Source organism: Nomascus leucogenys, chromosome 11 (assembly GCF_006542625.1).
Source record: "Nomascus leucogenys isolate Asia chromosome 11, Asia_NLE_v1, whole genome shotgun sequence".
NCBI classification, from domain to species: domain Eukaryota; kingdom Metazoa; phylum Chordata; class Mammalia; order Primates; family Hylobatidae; genus Nomascus; species Nomascus leucogenys.
Window position 1 is genome coordinate 71456385 of NC_044391.1, and position 19062 is coordinate 71475446.

Genomic DNA, 19062 nt, shown 5'->3' on the forward strand with positions numbered 1-19062 from the left:
GAAAAGCTGGACTAGTATGCGTTTTATAAGCAGCAGCATCACCATGTCTTGGCTTATAGAAGCAGCTTCCTGAGTGTGTATGATTTTTTTTTTTTTTTTTTTTTTAACCAGGGTTCAGAGTCTTACTCCCCAGAGTCACTGTGAATGGGTCAGTTTTCTCAGCCAATTGGAGGAACTGATGCTCATGAGGGCTCCGCAACCAGGGAGTCTCCAAGAGAGCTGTTGATAGCAACCCAAAGGCAGGTTGAGAAATAGGTTCCAGTAGAGAAGTACAGTAAAATAAGGTTCACTGTCATCCTGCCGTGTCCGGAGTTGGTGGGTTCTTGGTCTCACTGACTTCAAGAATGAAGCCGCGGACCCTCGTGGTGAGTGTTACAGTTCTTAAAGGCAGCGTGTCCGGAGTTTGTTCCTTCTGATGTTCGGATGTGTTCGGAGTTTCTTTTTTTTTTTTTTTTTTTTTTTTTAAGGGTAATACTCTTTTATTTAAATGGACATCAATTCTTTCTTTTTTTTTTTTTAAATTATACTTTAGGGTTTTAGGGTACATGTGCACAATGTGCAGGTTTGTTACATATGTATCCATGTGCCATGTTGATTTCCTGCACCCATTAACTCGTCATTTAGCATTAGGTGTATCTCCTAATGCTGTCCCTCCCCCCTCCCCCGACCCCACAACAGTCCCCGGAGTGTGATGTTCCCCTTCCTGTGTCCATGAGTTCTCATTGTTCAATTCCCACCTATGAGAGAGAACATGCGGTGTTTGGTTTTTTGTCCTTGTGATAGTTTACTGAGAATGATGTTTTCCAGTTTCATCCATGTCCCTACAAAGGACACGAACTCATCATTTTTTATGGCTGCATAGTATTCCATGGTGTATATGTGCCACATTTTCTTAATCCAGTCTATCGTTGTTGGACATTTGGGTTGGTTCCAACTCTTTGCTATTGTGAATAGTGCCGCAATAAACATACGTGTGCATGTGTCTTTATAGCAGCATGATTTATAGTCCTTTGGGTATATACCCAGTAATGGGATGGCTGGGTCAAATGGTATTTCTAGTTCGAGATCCCTGAGGAATCGCCACACTGACTTCCACAATGGTTGAACTAGTTTACAGTCCCACCAACAGTGTAAAAGTGTTCCTATTTCTCCACATCCTCTCCAGCACCTGTTGTTTCCTGATTTTTTAATGATGGCCATTCTAACTGGTGTGAGATGGTATCTCACTGTGGTTTTGATTTGCATTTCTCTGATGGCCAGTGATGATGAGCATTTCTTCATGTGTTTTCTGGCTGCATAAATGTCTTCTTTTGAGAAGTGTTTGTTCATGTCCTCTGCCCACTTTTATTGATGGGACGTATCTCAAAATAATAAGAGCTATCTACGACAAACCCACAGCCAATATCATACTGAATGGGCAAAAACTGGAAGCATTCCCTCTGAAAACTGGCACAAGACAGGGATGCCCTCTCTCACCGCTCCTATTCAACATAGTGCTGGAAGTTCTGGCCAGAGCAATCAGGCAGGAGAAGGAAATAAAAGGTATTCAATTAGGAAAGGAGGAAGTCAAATTGTCCCTGTTTGCAGATGACATGATTGTATATCTAGAAAACCCCATTGTCTCAGCCCAAAATCTCCTTAAGCTGATTAGCAACTTCAGCGAAGTCTCAGGATACAAAATTAATGTACAAAAATCACAAGCATTCTTGTACACCAATAACAGACAAACAGAGAGCCAAATCATGAGTGAACTCCCATTCACAATTGCTTCAAAGAGAATAAAATACCTAGGAATCCAACTTACAAGGGATGTGAAGGACCTCTTCAAGGAGAACTACAAACCACTGCTCAATGAAATAAAAGAGGATACAAACAAATGGAAGAACATTCCATGCTCATGGGTTGGAAGAATCAATATCGTGAAAATGGCCATACTGCCCAAGGTAATTTATAGATTCAATGCCATCCCCATCAAGCTACCAATGACTTTCTTCACAGAATTGGAAAAAACTACTTTAAAGTTCATATGGAACCAAAAAAGAGCCCGCATCGCCAAGTCAATCCTAAGCCAAAAGAACAAAGCTGGAGGCATCACGCTACCTGACTTTAAACTATACTACAAGGCTACAGTAACCAAAACAGCATGGTACTGGTACCACAACAGAGACATAGATCAATGGAACAGAACAGAGCCCTCAGAAATGATGCCGCATAGCTACAACTATCTGATCTTTGACAAACCTGACAAAAACAAGAAATGGGGAAAGGATTCCCTATTTAATAAATGGTGCTGGGAAAACTGGCTAGCCATATGTAGAAAGCTGAAACTGGATCCCTTCCTTACACCTTATACAAAAATTAATTCAAGATGGATTAAAGACTTATATGTTAGACCTAAAACCATTAAAATCCTACAAGAAAACCTAGGCAATACCATTCAGGACATAGGTGTGGGCAAGGACTTCATGTCTAAAACACCAAAAGCAATGGCAACAAAAGCCAAAATCGACAAATGGGATCTCATTAAACTAAAGAGCTTCTGCACAGCAAAAGAAACTATCATCAGAATGAACAGGCAACCTACAGAATGGGAGAAAATTTTTGCAACCTACTCATCTGACAAAGGGCTAATATCCAGAATCTACAATGAACTCAAACAAATTTACAAGTGTTCGGAGTTTCTTCCTTCTGGTGGGTTCGTGGTCTCGCTGGCTCAGGAGTGAAGCTGCAGACCTTCGCGGTGAGTGTTACAGCTCTTAAGGCGGTGCATCTGGAGTTCGTTCCTCCCGGCGGGTTTGTGGTCTCGCTGGCTTCATTCTTGAAGCCAGTGAGACCAAGAACCCACCAATTCCGGACACACTGCCATGGTAGACTGCCACATTTCCCAATGTGGAAGGAAGGTTACCACTGGAATCAGATATTTATGTATGTAGGATATTAAGAAGGATGTAAGCAACCTTTTAATAGTACATTTTATGGAAATTGGGATAGCTTTTAATTTCTTCCAGGAGGTCCATACTTTTATAAGTTAGGAGTATCTTTCTGCAGTGTTGTTTATGTAATCTTAGAATTCAGTACTGCATTTAGGGGCCTCCTTTTCCATGTTTCTGTTTAGGAGTCAGAAGACTTGGGCTTGGGATTTTTTGCTGATTGTTTCCAGGAAAGATGTTGCTGCAGTTTTATGCCAGTCCCCACTCAGAAGATCTGACAGGTCAATGGGTGTTGCAGGTACAATGTCAGGAGCCCCATAACCATAGTCCTCACAAGACAGGTCTATCACTACCCAGTAGATGCCTTTCAGGAAAGCTGGGATGGTGGAGTCAACCTCAGAATGAGCTTTATAACCTTCTGGTCTAAATAGTACATGGGATCACACTCTCTGTTACAGGCAATAGGTGCTGCCCATCCTTCCTCAACTGGGAGCTTGCCTTTTTTCATAAACATAATCTCAACTACGGAGATCATATCCCAGGTGGCTGGCAACTTGACATCAAATATAAACTTTATCAAGCATTCCTGGAGGGTTAGCAGATGAACACAACTGGAAATACTTTCAGTAAATCTCACTGTCATGTCTAGATGGAATGCAATGATTACCTCCTTTTTTTCCCCCACTTAGACACCAGACAGAACTGCCTTGACTGTCTTTACCATCTTTTCATTGTGTTTTTCCTCCCTGAACCATATTCGTTTTTATCCATACAGATGATAATAGTGTTGGGATCCACTGGGAATTGGGCCGCTGTGGTGTTTCAGTTGGTAAGGGTTTAGAAACCACTAATAGGAATTATTTGCTTTCAGAAACTACCAAAACCATGGGCCAGATGGGAGAAGGGAACCTTGAGTTATGAAGGTGACAGGCCTCAGGTGGGGAAAAGATTGGGATTGCCAAGTAGCATTGTGAACTCAAAATTCGCGGGCCTTTGTTTTTGTGACAGAGTTACTTTAGCTATGGAAATACGTTTTTTTTCTTTTTTTTAAACCAAAGTGGGATTTCTAGGTAGAGTTCATAGCTACCTAGCAAAGGGAATAGAGAAATGGCCCATGTGTGCTTTCAGACACAAGAGGTGGCTGAGGCATCCACTCAGCACAATGGAGGGCTCTGGAGAAGCAGAGTTGAGGCTCTTTCAGGACAACCTTGTGACCAAGAGATACCAAACAACCTTATATTTGGCCACAAACTAAAGGGCTGCCTGAGCTCTTACTTCCATGAAACTAATTAAAAAATAAGAAGAGCACGGGGTGACCATGGAGGTCATCAGAGAACACCAGGAAAGCACCAGGGAGCAGCTGATGAGCCAGAAGTGGTGAACAGCCTGGCTGTGGAGGAGAGACTGAGCAGCCTTTCTTGCCTAGCCAAGGATCCTACCAGATCCTTTCCAGGACCTTGGTCACAGACAAGATCCCTTAGTTTGCTTCCAATATGACTGGGTTGCTCACAGAATCTCCCAGGTGGCTGGCCCCTGTGGCCCCCAGGGACAAATCCCCTGATGTCTAGGAAACTGCAGTTCATGAGAAACTGGCTTGAATCTTGGTGGATGGAGATCACCTCTTTGTTTCAGTTTTGGCAAATAATGACATCTGATACGAAACCGTACTCTGAGGGTGGCAGAAAACTCAGTAAATATCCTACCTCCTAACCCTGGAAGAAGAAATAGGCTTCATTAGGGAGTGGGGTGTAAAGAGAGCGTTAGATTAAATTTAGTTGTAGATTTGTTTCCCTGCCATCTAATTTTGAACTTCCCAACTCCTAGATTTTTCTAGAAGGTACTTTACAAACTAGTTCTTGGCCTATTACTGGGTTCTGAAATCAATTTAGTGGGGCATGACCAATAATTTTCTTTTGTTTTAAATTTGTTATTATTAAAGATATCAAATATATAAAATATTAGAATAGTATAACAAACTCCCACGTGCCTATCACCCAGTTTGATATGATCAACTCATGGCCAATCTTGTTTCATCTAGTCATATGTCTCAATTATTTTGAAGCAAGCTCCAGACCTCATATCATTTCATCTGTAAATATTTTGGTATGTATCACTAAAAGATGATTAGTACCATTTTGAAATGACATACATAGAATAGAAAATATCAGAGTGAAGGTTAAGTAATATTAAACTTTTGCTTCAGATGTGTGTGTGTACACATATGTGCACTTGGCTGAGATGTGAAATGTATTTCTTACAATGAGTCGCAAAAGAAAAGTGCGAAAGTCACTTTTCTAGGAGAAAGTCTAGAGGACTTGGTCCTCACCAGCAACCTCAGTAGTGCCCTCCATCCCACCCCCACAAGGCCTATGTTAGAGCAGAACCTGGCTGAACCCAATAGGAGAAAAGGATTGGGAGAAGTATGCTGGGGTATCTGGAAGGTGACCTGGAGAGTATGATGTCCTCATTTCAGAGAACAGTAAAGTTTTCACTAGAGAGAATTTGTGACTGGGTGAAAAAGAAACAGAATAGTATAACAAATGTTTGCAACCTCCCCCTTTCTTTCTAAGGAGGTCTTAGAGCCTGGCTTTGTGTTGCTGCTTGGAATAAAAAATGAATTGAAGGAGACCTACAAAAGCTAATTGGGTCTCCTTAGTGAAGAGCTGAGCAGAAGTGGGGAGGGGAGAGGGAAACAGCCAACGCTGGAGGAGTTTAGCGGGAGAGTTTGCAAAGAAAGGGTGGGGAAAGGAGCCAGGAGAGATTTCTGAGTGGCTGCCGTGGAGACGGGCATGGATGGCTGGAGAGGGATTTTAGAGTAATTTGCTGTGAGTCATGCAGTGTATCTTGCTTTAGGCCTGTTCTTAAAACCTAGTAGTAGAATGTTAACATCCTTTTCAGTCCCCTTTGGATGTTTCCAGTCAGCCACCCATACGAAGAGGAGGCTCAGGTTGTGTGGGTCAGAGTGAAATGGGGCAGGCAAGTTAGGAGGCTTGAAATTTCAGCAATTCAATGAGAGGATGGTGGCTCAGACCAGGAGAGAAATGCTGAAGCTGAAGAGGAGTGGGTGGATTCAGGATATGTTTTGAAGGTAGAGTCAACAGGACTGCCTACTAGGTTGGATGTGGGGGGAATGGGGAGAAAGAAATCAAGGATAACTTATCTATTTTAGAAACAGAGTTGGTGAAGAGGCCATTTATGGGGGTAGGGAAGAATGTGAGAGGGGGTAGGTTGCAGGTGAAATATCTAGCATTCTATTTGGGTCATGCTAAGTTTGAGATAGATCAGATATCTAAGTTGAGGGGCCAAGTAGAAGGCTGAATATATAAAAGTCTGTGGTTCTGCAGATAGATCAAGGCTGGAGATATGGGTTCCAGGACCATCAGCCCAAAGATGGTATTCAGGCTAGGATCCTAGTTGAGATCATCTGGAGCATGTTTGCTTTCTGATGAAAGTGATAGAGAAGTCATTGTTAAGCGGATGGGATCCAGAGCTCAAGTGGATAGGGCAATCTCTGGAGACACTTCATCCAGAAAGAAGAAAAGGTGGAGAATTTTACATAGATGCTGGTAGGTTAGGAGTCTACATTCTAGGTTGATGAAGGAGTTCCTTTCTGATTATTTCTAAAGTCTCAATGAAAAATGAGAAAAGTCACTAGCTTAGAGTGAGCACAGGGGAACAGGCATTAGAAGTTGAAATGATCAATCAAACAATTTTTCAATGTCTTTCCAAAAGACCATCAACCCCATAAAAGTAGAAGGGGTTGGGCCTGTCTTGTTCATTCTTGTTCCTAGTGCCTTGCAAGTTGCTGCACATACAGTAAGTGTTCAATAAACAATTGCTGAATGAAAGAGTCAGTGATTGAATGAAAGTTAGACACCTCTGCTAGTTATTCATTCCATATAACCATCTACCCCCCCTGAACTTTGTGGCTTGAAACAACCATTTATGATTACCTCTCACCATTCTGTGGCCTTGATGAGCTCAGAGATGTAGTTCTCACTTGATTCCAGTCAAATGACTGGGATTAGCTTACAGCTTCTTTACTCATGTGTCTGATGCCTGGGCTGTGATGTCTGAGACATTTGGGTACTGGTGGGACATCTCTGTCTCCATATGGTTTCTTCTTTTTTTCTTTTTGAGATGGAGTCTCACTCTGTTGCCAGGCTGGAGTGCAGTGGTGCGATCTCAGCTTACTACAACCTCTGCCCCCCGGGTTCAAGAGATTCTCCTGCCTCAGCCTCCCGAGTAACTGGGACTACAGGCACGTGCCACCACGCCCAGCTAATTTTTGTATTTTTAGTAGAGATGGGGTTTCACCATGTTGGCCAGGATGGTCTCTTTCTCTTGACCTCGTGATCCGCCCACATCGGCCTCCCAAAGTGCTGGGATTACAGGCGTGAGCCACTGCACCCAGACATGGTGTCTTCCTGTTTGCTGGCTTGGTCTTCCTTACAGCACAGTGGTCTCAGGGGAGTTGGATTTCTTCTATGATGCTTGGCTTTCTTCAGGGATTGCTTCTCCCACAATTTGTGTTCCAAGGGACCCTGGTGGACTCTGCAAGGCTTCTTAAATCCTAGCCTTAGAAGTGTCACAGCATCACTATTTCTGTTGGTTAAAACAGTCACACATCAACCCAGATTCAAGGGGGTGAAGGGACAGAATCCACTAACAGGAGAAGAAATTGATGCAGCATTCTTGGAGACGAGCTACAACATTCATGCAAATGTGTCATGCAGACCTGGAATTTAGATGAAAGAATAGAACTAGGGACCAAAAATAGAAACCACAGACAGAGATAAGAGAGGTGGATTCACAAGAAAGGATTGGACTCTTCAAAGGAGAAATGGTAAAAAAGCCTGAGCCTCGGAGGACATTCCCCCACCAGCAACCAAAGGTAAAGGAGAGAGAAGAGGGAGGACAGGGAAGGGAGAGATAAAAAGGAGGTGGGAGGACCAAGGTAAAGGAGGTGAGGAGACAGAGCTGGGGGAAAAGAGAGAGAGAGAATATTAGATTTAGAGTCTAACTTTAGCTTATGGAATAAATAAGAACCCAATTATCTGAAGAGTAAAATCAAATTCTCAAATCTGTTTTTAGAGACTACTCAGCCTAATTGATAAAATTAATTGCAGTTGCTACTTTAACCCTCAATGGAGCAGAAGCTTGAAATTTGCTGTTTAGATTTTAGTTTCTAGTTACACCTGAGGTTGTTCCAGCTTGGTTAGGTTCAAGCCGGTGAAAGACAGGCTGGTACTAATGATTCTTGTAAAGATTGCCCTTCACATACCCTGCCGCATGCTTGATTGAGTTTCATGAAGACTTCAAAAAGTAGTGATTTGGTTATCCTCTGAGTTTGAAAAAGGACCATTATTATGCCAGATTTAAAGTTGGATTTGGGTTAGCTCAGTTATCTGACTCATCACTAATTTTCTTTGACAATTAAGTCAATTCTTGGGTATACCTTGTATCTGAGTCTCAGTTTTCATTGAGAAATAAGATTTTATCTTTGCAAAGTTAGAAAAGGGAAAAGATAAAGCAGCAGGTCCTGTCAAAACGAAAGGTGAATTCAATGTCAAATGGTGGGACTGCGAAATTAGAGAGCCAGGGGCTCTAATGAGGAGGAGTTCAAAGGACAGAGAACAAAGGGGCAAAGAAAATGACGGAAGGAAGAGGAAGTCAAATTGGCTTAGCTGAGCTGATGTGTTTTCTCGATTTCTTGACCTCATGATCCACCTGCCTTGGCCTCCCAAAGTGCTAGGATTACAGGCATGAGCCACTGAGCCTTGATGTGTTTTCTCTTAGAAATCTTTCCAGGATCTAGCAGTACTCTACTTTGCATTAAAAAAAAAATACTTCAATTAATCATTTTATTTAAGGTAGAGTCATACAATGTATGTGATTTTTAAAAAAATGATAGCCAAGTTAAAATGTAGCTAGAATCCTTTATATCAGCTGGTGCCTGTAAATATGCTCACATTCTTACACAGACACTTCATGACTTCTGCTCCAAGCTCAGAGTTAAGACGGGCGAGAAGCTTGATTTATCCTTAAGTCTTGAACTGTTTGTGAAAAGCAATTACTCCTACTTTAAGTTAAATTTCCCATGTTGAGCCAGCCTAGAATGTTGATGCTGGAAGGTACTTCCCGGCTCATTCATCTCTACCCCTCATTTAGCAGATGAGAACACACCATTCAGCAGACGAGAACACAGGCATCAGAACCCAAATGATAAGCCTATTCATTTTAGTTTAAAGACTGTGAATTTCACAAGAGATTTTTTAGATAAAATTGTATAGATGCCTTCAAAAAATCATTAATAGAATATTATTCCCTCTCATATCATCTGAATAAACTCATCATTGCCATAAATGTTTTGAATGAAGCCACAACAAAATATGAGCTGTCCTTTGAACCTCACTTTCAATGTCTTTAAAGCTACTCTTCTGGGCTTTGCAAACTCCTTGGCAAAATTAGTCTTTTAAGTCTGAATAGAAAATATCTTCACACTGACATTGTATTAGTTAGGGTAACCTCACTGCTGTAATGAATAAAACTCTTAATCAATAGCCTCGTAAGATACTTGTGTCTTGGGAAGTTATTTAGCCTTTTCTTGTGTCAGTCTCCTAATCTGTAAAGTGGGGATAATATTAGCATGTGCCTCACAATGCTGTTTTGTGTATTTAAGGAGCGAATATATATGAAGCCCTTAGAGTAGTGCCTGGCACACAGTAAACCTATGTAAGTGGCTGTTGTATGAATGAATGCGTAAGTAAAATGAACGAACAAAAATGTATTTCTTGCTCACTCATAGTCCAGTGTGGGTGTTCCTGGTCTGGCTGTTTTCTCTGGGCTCACTCATTCCTCTTCTTGGGGCTGTGCTATCCTCAAGGTGCCCAGGGTCCACTCCATCCCTCCAGTAGCACCTAGCATCAGGCACGTGGTGCCCTCTCCCCTCCCCAGCATCAAAATTGGAAATGCTCTAAAGCTGGCCAAGTGGGGAAAAATCCTGATTCAGCAGCCACTACAGGAAAGAGACCTCATCTGAGAGACATACCTCACTGGGCCCTTTTGAGAATCATCTAAGACAGCACATATAAAGTACCTGGCACACAGGACCAACACGTACTAGCCGCTATTCATTTGCTGTTGCTTGTTTATGCTTGTCTTCTGTATTTTAGCTGTTCTTCTGTTATTTCCTCCTCCTCCACCTGTGCCTTTCCAAATAGGTGTATGTATTTGACATTATTTTGTTGGTATTTAATGACATTTTCCACAGTGTTATGTCTTGCTTCCCAAAATGTCTTCCACCTCATTTGTGACCTCTTCATTGTTTTGGCCTCTGGTAGAAATCTTCTGGATAAAGATGGGTGTGGTCCAAAAACACCTTCACTGACAGAGGTGCTGATGCAAAGCAGCTTTCAGGGTGAATTCTCCTTTATTCCTTTGAAGCCAGTAGCATGGTTCCTGGTAAAGGATGAGTAGCAGTGACATGGAAGAAAACCTCTCAGGAAGAATACAATGTCTTTCACACATGGGCCATTTTTCCTGTTACATAAACACCGTGGTCCTTGTTGCTGTTTACCTCTTTTGGGATTAGAAGGGCAAAAGTGAGATAGATGTCCTTCTGGGATGTGCACTGGCTCCCAAGCTAAGCCTTTCACTACGGTGCCATGAATTTGTGTAACCTTGGGTCAAGGCCTGCTTGTCAGCCTTGCTAGGCAAAAATTAAGCTTTATCAGGTCACTCAAAGTTGATGGGCAGCAAAGCACTGATTTGTTTCAACTGATCCATGAAGGACCAATTGTCTAAACCAGAATCCTAGACTCAGGATAGCTCAGGGATTATGAGTACAGGCTTTGGACTCAGAACTGTGTCCTTATCTTCACTCTGCCACTATGTGGAACAATGTGATCTTGGACAATTGACCTAATCTTGCTGAGCCTCAGTTTCTTCATCTAGAAAACGGAGATACTATGTACCTCAGAGAATAACTGCAAAGACTAAATTAGATTGTAAAGTGTTCAGTGGCTGTCAGGTGCAAAGTAAACACTGATGTTGCTATTATGATTCTGAAAGAGGTTGTTTTATTGGGAGACATTCTTTGAAATGCCTGAAAGATTCATGTATAATGTGCAGAATCAGGGCATAAACCTGAAGTTGCTCAGTGAAAATGGAATCTGATCAAGGCCCTAGACAGGAGCAATAGATTAGCAGTGCCTCCTCAGAGAGAAAATCTTTCTAGGGCTGAATTCCTGTTTGTCTGAGTCAGTGTCTCACTTCTTTGACTGTGCCTGCTCTATCATAGATATTCAATAAATATTTTCGGACTGACTGAGCGTGCTGGACAACAATGTATACTTTTTGCTCATTGGGTTTTCTTTTTCCATGCTTCATTCTCACCATCTCATGATAAAATTGATGCAGTTTTCATTCACTAAATTCAATCACTTTCAAATCTGCTTCCCAGAAATTAAGCTTAGGTCACCTTGATTGCAGTCCTGGGTATTCTAAGACATTCTCATTTTTTTTTTTTTTTTTTTTTTTTTTTTTTTTTTTTTTTTTTTTTAGATGGGGTCTCACTCTGTTACCCAGGCTGGAGTAGAATGGCGTGATCTCGGCTCACTACAATCTCTGTCTCCCAGATTTGAGCGATTCTTGTGCCTCAGCCTTCTGAGTAGCTGGAATTACAAACATGCACCACCACAACTGGCTAATTTTTGTATTTTTAGTAGAGATAGGGCTTCACCATGTTGGCCAGGCTGGGCTCAAACCCCTGACCTCAAGTGATACGTCTGCTTTGTCCTTCTAAAGTGCTGGGATTACAGGCATGAGCCACCGTGCCTGGCCACATTCTCATTCGTAATTCCACTTAAAAAATTTACAACTCATAGGCCGGCAGTGGCTCACGCCTGTAATCCCAGAACTTTGGGAGGCCGAGATGGGTGGATCGCAAGGTCAGAAGATGGAGACCATCCCGGCTAATACGGTGAAACCCTGTCGCTACTAAAAATACAAAAAATTAGCCGGGCATGGTGGCGGGCACCTGTAGTCCCAGCTACTCGGGAGGCTGAGGCAGGAGAATGGCATGAATCCGGGAGGCAGAGCTTGCAGTGAGCCAAGATCTCACCACTGCACTCCAGCCTGGGCCACAGAGCGAGACTCTGTCTCAAAATAAATAAATAAATAAATAAAAATCAAAAAATAAAAAAAATTTACAACTCATAAATACTTACACAAAGACATATGACTTAAATGTAAAACCTAAAACTATAAAAAACCTAGAAGAAAACCTAGGAAATACCATTCTGGACATAGGCCCTGGAAAGAGTTCATGATAAAGACTCCAAAAGCAATTACAACAAACAAAAAAATTTGGTAAGTGGGACCTAATTAAACCAAGAGCTTCTGCACAGCAAAAGAAACTATCAGCAGAGTAAACAGACAACCTACCGAATGGGAGAAAATATTTGCAAACTATGCATCTGACAAAGGTCTAATATCCAGAATCTGTAAGGAACTTAAGCAAATCAATAAGCAACAAATACATAACCCCATTAAAAAATGGGCAAAGGACATGAACAGATACTTCTCAAAAGAACACATACACATGGCCAAGCATGTGAAAAAATTCTCAACGTCACTAATCATTAGAGAAATACAAATCAAAGCCACAATGAGACACCATCTCACACCAGTCATAATGGCAATTAATAAAAAGTCAAAAAATAACATCTGGCAAGATTGCAGAGAAAAGGGAACACTTAGACACTGCTGGTGGGAGTGTAAATTAGTTCAGTCACTGTGGAAAGCAATCTGGAGATTTCTCAAAGAACTTAAAACAGAACTACCACTTGACCCAGCAATCCCATTATTGGGTATGTACCCAATGGAATATAAATTGTTCTACCATAAAGACACATGCACATGTATGTTCATCACAGCACTATTCACAATAGCAAAGACATGGAATCAGCCCAAACCAGGATTAAGATGGTGAATAGGAGGCAGGACTAGCTTGCAGCTCCTGCTCATATGGAGAGAGCAGCATGTGGAGACTCACATCATGAGCTTTTTTGCTACAATTCTTGTAGCACAGGAACATACCACGAAAGCCGAGAGAATCCACAGACAGTTTGAAGGAACTGGATCACTGCTGCAGGCGCCCTGAGATGCTGAAAAACTGTGAGTCAACTTGCTTTCTCAGGAACATACCAGGAAAGCCGAGAGAATCCACAGACAGTTTGAAGAAACTGGATCATTGCTGCAGGCTCCCTGAGATGCTGAAAAACTGTGAGTCAACTTGCTTTCTCAGCAGAGAGGCTCATGGTCTGGGGCAAGTTCTCAGCCCTGGTCACCCACTGCCTGGAAATAGAGTTGGTGCAGTTGCAGGGCCTCGGTGGGAGTGAGACCAGCCTTTAGGACTGTGAGCTGAGTGGGAATGGGGTGAGGCCTGTGATTGCCAGCTTTCCCCCACTTCCCTGGCAACCTGTATGACTCAGCAGAAGCAGCCATAATCCTCCAGGGAATATAACTCCCTTGGACTGGGAGCCACACACCCATTCCCCACAGCAGCTGCAGCAAACCCCACCCAAGGAGAGGCTCAGCTCAGACACACCTATCCCTATCCCCACTTGGTGGTCTTTCTCTACCTGCCCTGGTGGTGGAAGATAAAGGTCATAATCTCTTGGGAGCTCTATGGCCCTGCCCACTGCCTGAGAAACCTGAATACTTAACCAGGTCTCCCTAGGGCAAATTTGCATCCTCCTTACAGGGCCGCAGCTGATAAACTCTTGAAAGTGGCACCTCCTGCCTGGAGGTTAACCAACACAAAACCAGTGCACTAAACAAAAACACAACCAAAGACCCTCACAGAGTCCACTTCACTATCCTGCTACCTCTACTGGAGCAGGTGCTGGTATCCATGCCTGCAAGGCCTGAAAATGGATCACATCACAGGACTCTTTGCAGACACTCCTCAGTACCAGCCCAGAGCCTGGTAGCTCTGCTGGGTGGTAAGACCCAGAAGAGCAAAAACAGCCACTGCAGTTCAGCTCTCAGGAAGCCACATTCCTAGGGGAAGGGGGAGAACACCGCATCAAGGGAGCACCCCATGGGACAAAAGAATCTGAAGAGCAGCCCTTGAATCCCAGGTCTTCCCTCTGATGTAGTCTACCCAAACGAGAAGGAACCAGAAACATACTTCTGGTAGTATGACAAAACACGGTTCTTTAACACCCCCAAAAGATCATACCAGCTCACCAGCAATGGATCCAAACCAAAACAGAATCTCTGAACCGCCAAAAAAAGAATTCAGAATTAAGCTAATAAAGGAGGCACCAGAGAAAGGTAAAGTCCAACTTAAAGAAATCAAAAACATGATACAAGATATGAAAGGAAAATTCTTCAGTGAAATAGATGGCATAAATAAAAAACAATCGCAACTCATGGAAATCAAGGACACACTTAGAGAAATGCAAAGTGCACTGGAAAGTTTCAGCAATACAATCGAACAACAAGAAAGAACTCCAGAGTGTGGAGACAAGGCTTTTGAATGAACACAATCCATCAAAGACAAAGAGAAAGGAATTTTTAAAAATAAACAAAGCCTCCAAGAAGTTTGGGACTATGTTAAACGTCCCAAATAATTGGTGAGTAATTAGTGTTCCAGAGGAAGAAGAGAAATCTAAAAGTTTGGAAAACATATTTGAGCTAATAATCGGCAAAAACTTCCCTGGCTTTGCTAGAGATCTAGACATCCAAATAGAAGAAGCTCAAAGAACACCTGGGAAATTCATCACAAAAAGAACATCCTAGAGGATGGCACATAATCATCAGGTTATCTAAAGTCAAGACAAAGGAAAGAATCTTAAGAGCTGTGAGGCAAAAGCATCAGGTAACCTGTAAAGGAAAACTTACCAGATTAGCAGCAGATTTCTCAGCAGAAACCCTATGAGCTAGAAGGGATTGGGGACCTATTTTTAGCCTCCTTAAACTAAACAATTATCAGCCAAGAATTTTGTATCCAGCGAAACTGAGCTTCATAAATGAAGGAAAGATACAGTCTTTTCCAAACAAACAAATGCTGAGAGAATTTGCCACTACCAAGACAGCACCACAAGAACTGCTAAAAGGAGCTCTAAATCTTGAAGCAAATCCTTGAAATACAACAAAACAGAACCTCCTTGGAGCATAAATCTCACAGGACCTATATAACAATAACACAATGAAAAAAACCAAGGTATTCAGGCAACAAATGCACAATGAATAGAATAGTAACTCATATCTCAGCACTAACATTGAATGTAAATGTCCTAAATGCTCCACTTAAAAGATACAGAATGGTAGAATGAATAAGAATTCACCAGCCAAGTTTCTGTGTCTTCAGAAGACTCACCTAACACATAAGGACTCATAAAACTTAAGGTAAAGGGGTGGAAAAAGACATTCCATGCAAATGGACACCAAAAGCAAGCAGGAATAGCTATTCTTACATCAGACAACACAAACTTTAAAGCAACAACAGTTTAAAAAGACAAAGTGGGACATTATATAATGGTAAAAGGAGTAGCCCAACAGGAGAATATCACAATTCTAAACATATATGCACTTAACATTGGAGCTCCCAAATTTATAAAGCAATTATTATGACCTAATAAATGAGATAGATGGTAACACAATAATAATGGGGGACTATACTCCACTGACAGCACTAGACAGGTCATCAAGACAGAAAGTCAACAAAGAAACAATGATCCTAAATCTAAACTGCACCCTACGACAAATGGACTTCACAGATATTTACAGAACAGTCTACTGAGCAACTGAAGAATACACTTTTTTTTTTTTGAGACAGAATCTCCTGTCACCAGGTTGGAGTACAATGGCATGATCTTGGCTCCGGCTCACTGCTGCAACCTCCACTTCTTGGGTTCAAGCAATTCTCCTGCCTCAGCCTCCCAAGTAGCTGAGATTACAGGTGCCTGCCACCACACCCAGCTAATTTTTATTTATTTATTTTTTGCATTTTTAGTAGAGACGGGGTTCCAATCGCTTCTCAGCCTTTTGGCTCAGATCAAGTGGAGATGGGTTTTCAACATGTTGGCCAGGCTGGTCTCGAACTCCTGACCTCAGGTGACCCACCTGCCTTGGCCTTCCAAAGTGCTGGGATTACAGGTGTGAGCCCCCATGCCTGGCCCTAGAATATACATTCTATTCATCAGCACATGGATCATTCTCTGAGAGAGATCATATGATCGGCCAACAAAAAAGTCTCAGTAAATTTAAGAAAATTGAAATTATATCAAGTACTCTCTCAGACCACAGTGGAATAAAATTGGAAATCAACTTCAAAAGGAACTCTCAAAACCATGCAAACACGTGGAAATTAAATAACTTGCTCCTGAATGTTGGGTCAACAATGAAATCAAGATGGAAATTAAAAAATTCTTTGAACTGAATCATAATAGTGACACAACCTATCAAAACCTCTGGGATACAGCAAAAGCAGTGCTAAGAGGAAAGTTCATTAAATGCCCACACCAAAAAGACTGAAAGAGCACAAATAATCTAAGGTCAGACCTCATGGAACTGGAGAAACAAGAATAATTCAAACCCAAACCCAGCAGAAGAAAAGAAGTAACTAAGATCAGAGCAGAACTAAATAAAATTGGGAAAAAATACAAAAGATAAATGAAACAAAAAGCTGGTTATTTGAAAAGATAAATAACATTGATAGACCATTAGTGAGATTAACCAAGAAAAGAAGAGAGACAATCAAATAAGCTCAATTAGAAACGAAATGGGAGATATTACTACTGATGGCACAGAAATACAAAAGATTATTCAAGGCTACTATGAACACTTTTATGCACATAAACTAGAAAACCTAGAGGGGATAGATAAATTCCTGGAAATATACAACCCCCCTAGATTAAACCAGGAAGATATAGGATGCCTGAACAGACCAAAAACAAGCAGCGAGATTGAAAGGGTAATAAAAAACTGCCAACAAAAAAGTGTCCAGGACCAGACAGATTCACAGCTGAATTCTATCAGACATTCAAAGAATTGGTACCAATCCTATTGATGCTATTACAAAAGATAGAGAAAAGAGACTCTTCCCTAAATCATTCTATGAAGCCAGTATCACTCTAATATTAAAACGAAGGAAGGACATAACAAAAAAGAAAACTACAGACCAATATCCCAGATGATCATAGATGTAAAAATCCTCAACAAAATGCTAGTGACCAAATCCAACAGCATATCAAAAAGATAATCCACCATGATCAAATGGGTTTCATACCAGGGATGCAGGGATGGTTTAACATACGTAAGTCAGTAAATGTGATACACCACTTAAACAGAATTAAAAACAAAAATCACATGATCATCTCAATAGATGCAGAAAAAACATTTGACAAAATCCAGTATCCATTATGATTAAAAACCTCAGCAAAATTGACATAGAAGGGATATACCTTAACATAGCAAAAGCCACCTATCACAAACCCACAGTCAATATTATACCAAATGGGGAAAAGTTGAAAGCATTCCCCCTGAGAACTAGAATAAGACAAGGATGCCCACTTTCACCACTTCTGTTCAACATAATACTGGAAGTCCTAGCCAGAGCAATCAGACAAGAGAAAGAAATAAAAGGCATCCACATCAGTAAAGAGAATTGCTGTTTGCTGATGATATGATTGTATGCCTAAAAAACTCTAAAGACTCATCCAAAAAAAGCTCCTAGAACCGGTAAATGAGTTCAGCAAAGTTTCAGGATACAAATTTAATGTACGTAAGTCAGTAGCTCTACTATACACCAACAGTGACCAAGATGAGAAGCAAATCAAGAACTCAGCCCCTTTCACAATAGCTGCAAAAAAAATAAAATACTTAGGGATATACCTAACCAAGGACATGAAGGACCTCTACAAGGAAAACTACAAAACACTGCTGAAAGAAATCATAGATGATACAAGCAAATAGAAACACATCCCATGCTCATGGATGGGTAGAATCAATACTGTGAAAATGACGATACTGCCAAAAGCAATGCACAAATTCAAGGCAATTCCCATCAATGTACCATGATCATTCTTCTCAGAACTAGAAAAAAAAGTCTTAAAATTCATACAGAACCAAAAAAGAGCCTGCATAGCAGAAGCACGACAGAAAAAAGAACAAATCTGGAGGCATCACATTACCTAACTTTAAACTATACTATAAGGCCTTAGTCACCAAAACTGCATGGTACTGGTATAAAAATAGGCACACAGACCAATGGAACAGAATAGAGAACCGAGAAATAAACTCCAATACAGCCAACTGATCTTTGACAAGGCAAACAAAAACATAAAGTGGGGAAAGGACACCCTATTCAACAAATGGTGCTGGGATAATTGGCAAGCCACATGCAAAAGAATGAAACTGAATCCTCATCTCTCACCTTATTAAAAAAATCAACTCGAGACGGATCAAAGACTTATATCTAAGACCTGAAACCATAAAGATTCTAGAAGATAACATTGGAAAAACCCTTCTAGACATTGGCCTAGGAAAAGACTTCATGACTAAGAACTCAAAAGTAAATGCAACAAAAACAAAGATAAATAGATAGGATTTAATTAAAGTAAAAAGCTTCTACACAGAAATAATCAGCAGAGTTAACAAACAACCCACAGAGTGGGAGAAAACCTTCACAATCTATACATCCAACAAAGGACTAATATCCAGAATCTACAAAGAATTCAAACAAATCAGCAAGAAAAAACAAACAATCCCATCAAAAAGTGGGCTAAGGACATGAACAGACAATTCTCAAAAGAAGATGTACAAACGGCCTACAAGCATATGGAAAAATGCTCAACATCACCAATTATCAGGGAAACGCAAATCAAAACCACAATTCCATACCACCTCACTCCTGCAAGAATGGCCATAAGGAAAAAAAAAAAAAATAGATGTTGGCATGGATATGGTGAAAACAGAACACTTCTACACTGCTGGTGGGAATATAAACTAGTACAACCACTATGGAAAACAGTGTGGAGATTCCTTAAAGAACTAAAAGTAGATCTAGTGCTTGATCCAGCAATTCTATTACTAGGTATCTACCCAGAGGAAAATAAGT

General features: G+C 41.1%; 1 pseudogene; it reads left to right on the forward strand.

Moving 5' to 3' along the window:
• Positions 1–3165: 3165 nt before the first annotated feature.
• The window catches only part of LOC100599867, a 40586-nt pseudogene continuing 24689 nt past the window's right edge, over positions 3166–19062 (forward strand).